The 7681-nt window shown below is 47.4% G+C and overlaps 1 pseudogene; it reads left to right on the top strand.

Annotated features, from left to right (window-relative positions):
* Window positions 1–776: 776 nt before the first annotated feature.
* Window positions 777–3268, top strand: LOC119293662 (annotated as a pseudogene).
* The last annotated feature ends 4413 nt before the right edge of the window (window positions 3269–7681 follow it).

Below are 7681 nucleotides of genomic sequence, written 5' to 3'. Positions count from 1 at the left end.
AATATAAGACACAAGTGTATATCTTTTTTGGATCCATTAAAAATATTCATTTATTAAACATTTTCTATCTGTATTAATTAAATATTTTTACATAATACGCATGTTTATATATAAATATTTTTATTTACTAATCATCATTCCCGCGTATAATATTTTTAAGACACAAATATTTGAACATAATTTTATTCCTTATGTTCTTAAATATCTTAAAAAAATTATTACTTATATATAATACATTGGTTTATATTTAAAAGTTTTTCTTTACTAAACATCATATATGTATAATATTTTTAACACAAAAAAATTTGAACATAACTTTATTACTTACGTTTTACAAATATCTTAAGAAAAGTGTTTCCTTTGAGTAAATATAAGTTTCTTACCCATAATAAACATTGCATACTGGATGGTGTGGTGGCTGCAGTAATTTGTGCTACGACTCCTGGTGGACCTGTTTTTTTTATTGTGTTGTTAATTTTTGCATATATGTGCAGTGTAGTATTGGTTGGTTTTTTTCCTCCACAAATAAAAAATACGAAGGCGTTTTCTGTATTTGTACGCTTGAGACAAGTTAGGTCACCACAAAACCATATTTTTAAAATTCTAGCATCAAAGTGAACATGTGAGGTAAGTTCTATGACTTTGAATGATCTCTAAGAAAAATGGTCCTGTGGAAAGCATCTGTGGAAAGCGACAAGAAATAGCATGAGAGAGATAGAGAGAGGAGACGAGACGTTCAAACTAGAAAGGCTGCCACTCCCCTGTTTCCCGCCGGCTCGCTCAGCTCTGCTCTGCGCCTTCTTCTGCACCACGCCACCCACACCACGCGGCTCCGCCTTTCCCACTCTCCTTCCTTCGCTTCGTTGCGAGCCCAGATCGATGGCGCAGCCGCATCCGTCCTCGTCGTCCTCCGCGCAGCCGCCCTCCTCGCCGTGGGTCATCCTAGGCAGCATCCCGCGCGTCTCCGCACTGGCGGACGCCGGCGACGTCTCCGTCGAGCTGGCGGCGCCGCCGCGCGTCTCGATCCTCACCGTCTCCCCGCGTGTCTTCCCGGACCCCCCTACGCCCCGCAACTTCCCCTTCGTCCTCGCCGCCGACCCCTCCGGCCTTCTCCTCCTCCAGGCCAACCTGCACTGCGCCCCGACCCGTGAGGTCATCCGTCGCCCCGGCCTCCAGGAACTCTCCTGGAAATTCGCTACTTCTCGCTACTTCGTGCTCGACGCCACCACCGGCTCGGCGTTCCACCTCCCCTACCCTGAGGCCACCATCATGCACCAGGCCCTCCTCGGCCTTCTCGTCTCCCCCAGGGGCGGCGGCCACTACATGGTCGCGGAGCTCCAGCCCATCATCGGCCTGGACGAAGCCACGCTCCTCTGCTTCTCCACACAGAGGTTGGGGAGTGGATCGAGAAGACCGTCCATTACCCGCTCCCGCCACGCCCGCTGGCTCCCATCTGCGTGGTTTCGCATCACGGGAGGCTCTGGTGGGTGGACCTCTCATGGGGCGTCATCACCTGCGACCCCTTCGCCGACGAGCCGGTCCTGGGCTTCGTTCCGTTCCCGCCGGGAAGGGTCCTGGAGTGCAGGGAAGGTTGGGGTGTCGCCGACAAGTTCCGTTACGTGGGGGTGAGCGGCGGCAAGCTGCGTTTCGTCGACATGTACATGGGCAAGCGTGCTGGTGCTGGTGTCGGCGGCACTCACACTCCCACTCCCACGGTAAGCGTGTGGACGCTGGGCGATCCAAACTCCAGGGAGTGGACGCTGGAGCAACAGGCGAGCTTTACAGAGATCTGGGCCGATGAGAGCTACAAGGCGGCCGGGCTGCCGGAGAAGATCCCCATCGTCGCGCTCATTCACCCCAAGAACCCCGATGTGGTCTACTTCTTCCTCGAGGAGCACCTCTTTGGTGTTGACATGCGTGCTCGCAAGGTGGTGGAGTGCCAGGTGTATGGTCTTGTTGCGCCTCCGAGCATCCGCCTGGCCAGCCGCTTCGTTCGGGCTTGGGAGCTGCCACGGGCGCTCTCCTCCTCAGGTAAATGCTTTGCTGCCCATCATCTTTTAACATTTGCCCTCCTAAATTACCTTTTACTAGTATTCACAATTGTTACATGTGTTGCTTCAAAAATACTATACCTCTTTTCTGATTGATACTGTGTTTGTTTCATGCCTCTACACGACCATTTCTAACTCTACTGCATCTGCATTTTTCTGCACAAGCATGGCTTCTCTACCTGTTCAGCATTCATCTGATATATATTAAAAAATTTGATGCGTGGACTACTTGAGGATCATACCAATAATATTTGTCTTGGGTCCCAAAAAATGGACTGCTTAAGGCCATAGTGTCAACTACTATTTGTCTCGGGTCCCAAAAAATGATGAACACGGTTACCGTACCAATAATATCGACTTACTTGTACAACTACTTTTATTTGTGTATAATTCATGCTGAGGTGCTCCTAGTTATCTTGACTAGGGGAATTACCCGGCCCTCTTATTATGAATGGGTGAGAACCAGACTTTACCACTGTACTCTACAACCGATAGTATATACGCTTGCAGTTGAGAAGAATGTATTAGTTAGAACAACCATTTCCTCATGTGTGTGTATAATTTTAGTTGTTTGGTTTATCCTTGAGGTCTGGTAGCAATAATAAGTCTAGTGGGAATAATACAAATAACAATGCTACGTCGTACATTATGTTTCGAAATCCAGATTTGTCTCACTAATATTGCTCGTCTTTGAAGGCGAGTGGTCTAATGGCATCAACTTGGCTGAGAGCGCTAATGCACGCCCATACCAGCCATCGCCTGGGGACTACCACTTGGTGGGGGACACCAGGCAGACATTCATAGGTTGAACTGGAGGAACATGAAGCAGCTAGCAGTCTCCTATCTAGCCTAGGTATGCTCAGTCAGTTTACTATAGCGTTGCTCTAGCCTCAAACATAAGTACATACAAGTACTAACGACGTTCTTGTGTCAAAACCTCCTTTGATCCCTGTGGCAGGTTAGGCCAGGTGTAGTGCTGAATTCAAGTTGTGGAACGGTCCGTCCCGTCCCGTCCCGTCCCCGTGTCATCTTGGTGCAAAGAAGCTTACCGCGTTTCTGGGCGCATCAGATCAGTTGGTGAGTCATGGTAATGCTGAGGAAAGACTATCGGTTACTTCTGTTTTTATTATGATGATCTCCCCTTGGATGGAGCACTTGTACCGGAAGTGTGACTTGAGTGTGCGAGATTTATGGTTCCATTCAGCATTTGAACTGCATGCCGAGCTGTGATTGCTTGCTGCATTATTTACTTCACTGCATTTGATCTGTGTTGCATCCGACCTGTGATGTGTATTCCCGTCAACCCCTGCCTGCGTGGCACCTATTCTAGTTTGTACTAGTTGTCAACCCTGCCTGCGTGGTACGCCAGCGTGGCACCCTATCCAACTTCCCTGTGTCAGCTACAGCACCTCATCGCAGGGCTGATCACAGCTCGGTAAAAAGTGCGGCAGACTAGGGTTAATCTCAAATAAGGACACATTATGTGTCCATCTACGTACATAACTACATTACCGCAATGTGTTATGTAATACAGTATGCCAGACCAGATACACCAATTGGTACTTTGTGTGTTACATGTGGATCCCAAGGGCAGTGCGCGTGCACATGTGGTTCCCAAGTGGTGCGTGCGTGAGTTGCCGCTGCCAAGGCGTGGTCTCTTAAACCACGACCATGCCAGAGAGAGGCAAGCTGTGAAACGTGAACTAGGAGCATATACAGCCCCGCGTCTCAAACGACTCTGGTGGACGGCCAATCACTGATTGATCACAAAATACTGATCCAGACGGGCGCCTTAGGCGGGCCTCAAAGGCCCGGACTGACTGGCACCACTCATATCCAACCTAAATATGGGGCAGATATGGAGGCGTCCGAGCGCGTCCGTCACGTCGGACCCGAGAGCCCTACTCCACCGCAAATTACACCAAATCCAACACTGTGACCTACCAGACCCATTTGCTCTCTCCTCTCTTATTCCTCCTCCGCGACGTCCGTCGCGCGCGCTCTGCAGCCGTTTCGAGCCTCTGTGCCGCCAGCACCGGCAAAACACTCCTCTCTCCCGTCCCCGCCGCTTGGGACGTCGTCGCCGGCCCGGACTCTACCATGGTACGTCCGGCAACTCCCGGGCTCCCCCTTGCACTCTATGTGTTTGACACATTGTCCGCACTAGTTTTGTGTGTTTTTTAGTTAAAATGATGAATTCCGATGCTTTGCCCAACGAGGAGTATAGACCGACGGACCTTGATCAAATGATTCAAGATGAGTTCTTCGATTCCTCTGATTGGAACGAAGAAGTGGACGTGATCATGTTCACGAGCATGCAAGAGGAAATGGACCGGCAAGTCGAGCATATTCTCAACTTCAAGGGCTCAATCAAAGGGGGAAGAGTGACCAATCGGGATAGGGTGTCCGGAGCACGGCTACTGTAGAAAGACTACTTTGCTCTGAACCCAACTTTCCAGGATGATCCATGGTTTCATTGTCGTTTTTGCATGTGGAACCATTGCTTTTGCAAGTTGTGGAGGGAGTGGGGGCACACGGTGACCACTTCAAGCTCACAAGGGATTGTCGTGGCCAACTTTCTTTCTCTGCTAAGCATAAGTGCATGGCTGCTCTGAGGATGCTTGCACTTGGTATTGTCGCAGATGTCATTGGTGAGATGGTTAGGATGGGGCCTAAAGACTACTGTCAAGTTTGCCCGCGTCGTCGTGCAGTTGTTTGGAGCAGAGTATCTAAGGGAACCAAATGTGCAGGACACAGAAAAGTTATTGGCTATTGGAGAGGCCAGAGGGTTTCCAGCATCAATTGATTGCATGCATTACCAATGGAAGTACTGCCCCAAAGGTTTGTGGAGAATGTATCAAGGTCACACCAAAGAGGCCACCATCATACTAGAGGAAGTGACATCACATGACTTGTGGATTTGGCATGCTTTCTTTGGAATGTCGGGTTCTAACAATGACATCAACTTGCTTGAACGATCTCCCTTGTTCAGGAGGCTTTATAATGGGGAATCGCCGCTGTCCAACTACACAGTCAGTGATCATGAGTACGGCATGGGTTACTATCTTGCCGTGGCATCTATCCTCAGTGGACGACGTTTGTGAAGACCATATCCGAACCACACGGTAACAAAGAAAGACACTTTGCAATAATGCAAGAAATAACTAGGAAGGATGTGGAGAGGGCATTCGGAGTACTTCAAGCTTGTTGGGGAACTGTTCGTGGAGCTGCAATGATGTGGGAATCAAAAACTTTGTGGCAGCTCATGACATGTTGTGTTATCTTGCACAATATGATTGTCGAGGATGAGGGTGATGGTGTTGCCCAAACCAATGATTTTGAAGCGTCTGGAGAACAAGTTCAAATCTCGGAAGATCAAGATGCAGCTCAGCTTATGAACTTTCTACAGGTGCATCAGAATCTTCGAGATCATCATGTGCATGCGCAGCTACTCAGTGATCTTGTGGAGCATATGTGGACCCACAATGGAAACAAAAGAGCTGATGTTTGAGTTGTGCACTTCAAATAAATTTTGTGTACACACTATGTATTTTTGGTACTAACATTTGTTATTTACGTGCAACATTTGCGTGTATGGTCGACGTGCATGGGTTTGAGAGTCCAGATTTGAGATATGTGGATGCAGGGAACGATATATGAGGGGCCATCCGGATACGTTCGCAGGCATGTATATCCTAGATGCGGTCCTAGTCTTTCATGAAGTACTTCATGAGGTCCGTACCAAACACCAAAAGCCCGTCTTCCTGAAAATCGACTTCCACAAAGCCTATGACATGGTCAGCTGGACATTCCTTTGGGAAGTCCTGCTCCAGAAGAGGTTTGATGACCGTTGGGTTACCCGGGTCATGCAGATGGTCTGCTCCGGTCAGACCGCAGTCAACATCAACGGCAAGATCAGTTCTTACTTCCCTACCTATGTGGGGTTAGACAGGGTGACCCTTTCTCTCCGTTCCACTTTGATGACCCACAAGTATGGGGGATCTATCGTAGTCCTTTCGAAAACTAAGAGTGTCAAACCCAACGAGGAGCAGAAGGAAATGACAAGCAGTTTCAGCAAGGTATTCTCTGCAAGCACTGAAATTATCGGTAATAGATAATTTTGTGATAAGATAATTCGTAACGAGTAACAAGTAACAAGTGTAACTAAAGTGCAGAAAGGTGGCCCAATCCTTTTTGTACCAAAGGATAAGCCAGGACAAACTCTTATATAAAGCAAAGCACTCCCGAGGACACATGGGAATTACGGTCAAGTTAGTTTTCATCATGCTCATATGATTCATGTTAGTTACTTTGATAATTTGATATCTGGGTGGACTAGTGCTTGGGTGTTGTCCTTACTTGGACAATCCTCCCACTTATGATTAACCCCTCTCGTAAGCATCCGCAACTACAAAAGAAGAATTAAGATAAATCTAACCATAACATGAAACATGTGGATCCAAATCAGCCCCTTACGAAGCAACGCATAAACTAGGGTTTAAGCTTATGTCTCTCTAGCAACCCATCATCTACTTATTACTTCCCAATGCCTTCCCCTAGGCCCAAATCATGGTGAAGTGTCATGTAGTCGACGTTCACATAAGACCACTAGAGGAAAGACAACATACATCTCATCAAAATATCGAACGAATACCAAATTCACATGATTACTTATAACTAGACTTCTCCCATGTCCTCAGGAACAAATGTAACTACTCACAAAGCATATTCATGTTCATGATGGGAGGGGTATTAAATATCATTAAGGATCTGAACATATGATCTTCCACTTGATAAACCAACTAGCATCAATTACAAGGAGTAATCAACACTACTAGCAACCCACAGGTACCAATCTGAGGTTTTGAGACAAAGATCGGATACAAGAGATCAACTAGGGTTTGAGAGGAGATGGTGCTGGTAAAGATGTTGATGGAGATTGACCCCCTCTCGATGAGAGGATCATTGGTGATGATGATGGATTCGATTTTCCCCTCCGGGAGGGAGGTTTCCCCGACAGAACAGCTCCACCGGAGCCCTAGATTACTTCTACCTAGGTTCCGCCTCGAGACGGTGGCGCTTCGTCCTGAAAGCTTCCTTATGATGTTGTCCAGGTCAAAAGCCTCCATATAGCAGAAGATGGGCACCAGAGACCTGCCAAGGGGCCCACAAGCCCTAGGGGTGCGCCCAGGGGGGTAGGGCGCGCCCCCAGGCTTGTGGCCATCTGGTGGGTCCCCCTATGGTATTTTTTCGCCCAATATTTTTTACGTATTCCGAAATAATTTCTTCGTAAATTTTCAGGACTTTTGGAGTTGTGCAGAATAGGTCTCTTAGATTTGCTCCTTTCCAGTCCAGAATTCCAGCTGCCGGCATTCTCCCTCTTCATGTAAATCTTGTAAAATAAGAGAGCAAAGGCATAAGTAGTGTACCATAGTATGTAATAAGAACGCATAATGCAATAAATATCAACATAAAATCATGATGCAAAATGGACGTATCAACTCCCCCAAGCTTAAACATTGCTTGTCCTCAAGCGAAAGCCGAAATCGAAAAATATGTCCACATGTTTAGAGATGGAGGTGTCGATAAAATAAAATACGGACATGAGGGCATCATGATCATCTTTAGAA

Source organism: Triticum dicoccoides, chromosome 4B (genome assembly GCF_002162155.2).
Source record: "Triticum dicoccoides isolate Atlit2015 ecotype Zavitan chromosome 4B, WEW_v2.0, whole genome shotgun sequence".
NCBI classification, from domain to species: domain Eukaryota; kingdom Viridiplantae; phylum Streptophyta; class Magnoliopsida; order Poales; family Poaceae; genus Triticum; species Triticum dicoccoides.
Note: the sequence above shows the minus strand (reverse complement) of the source record. Positions and strands in the feature narration are given on the sequence as shown.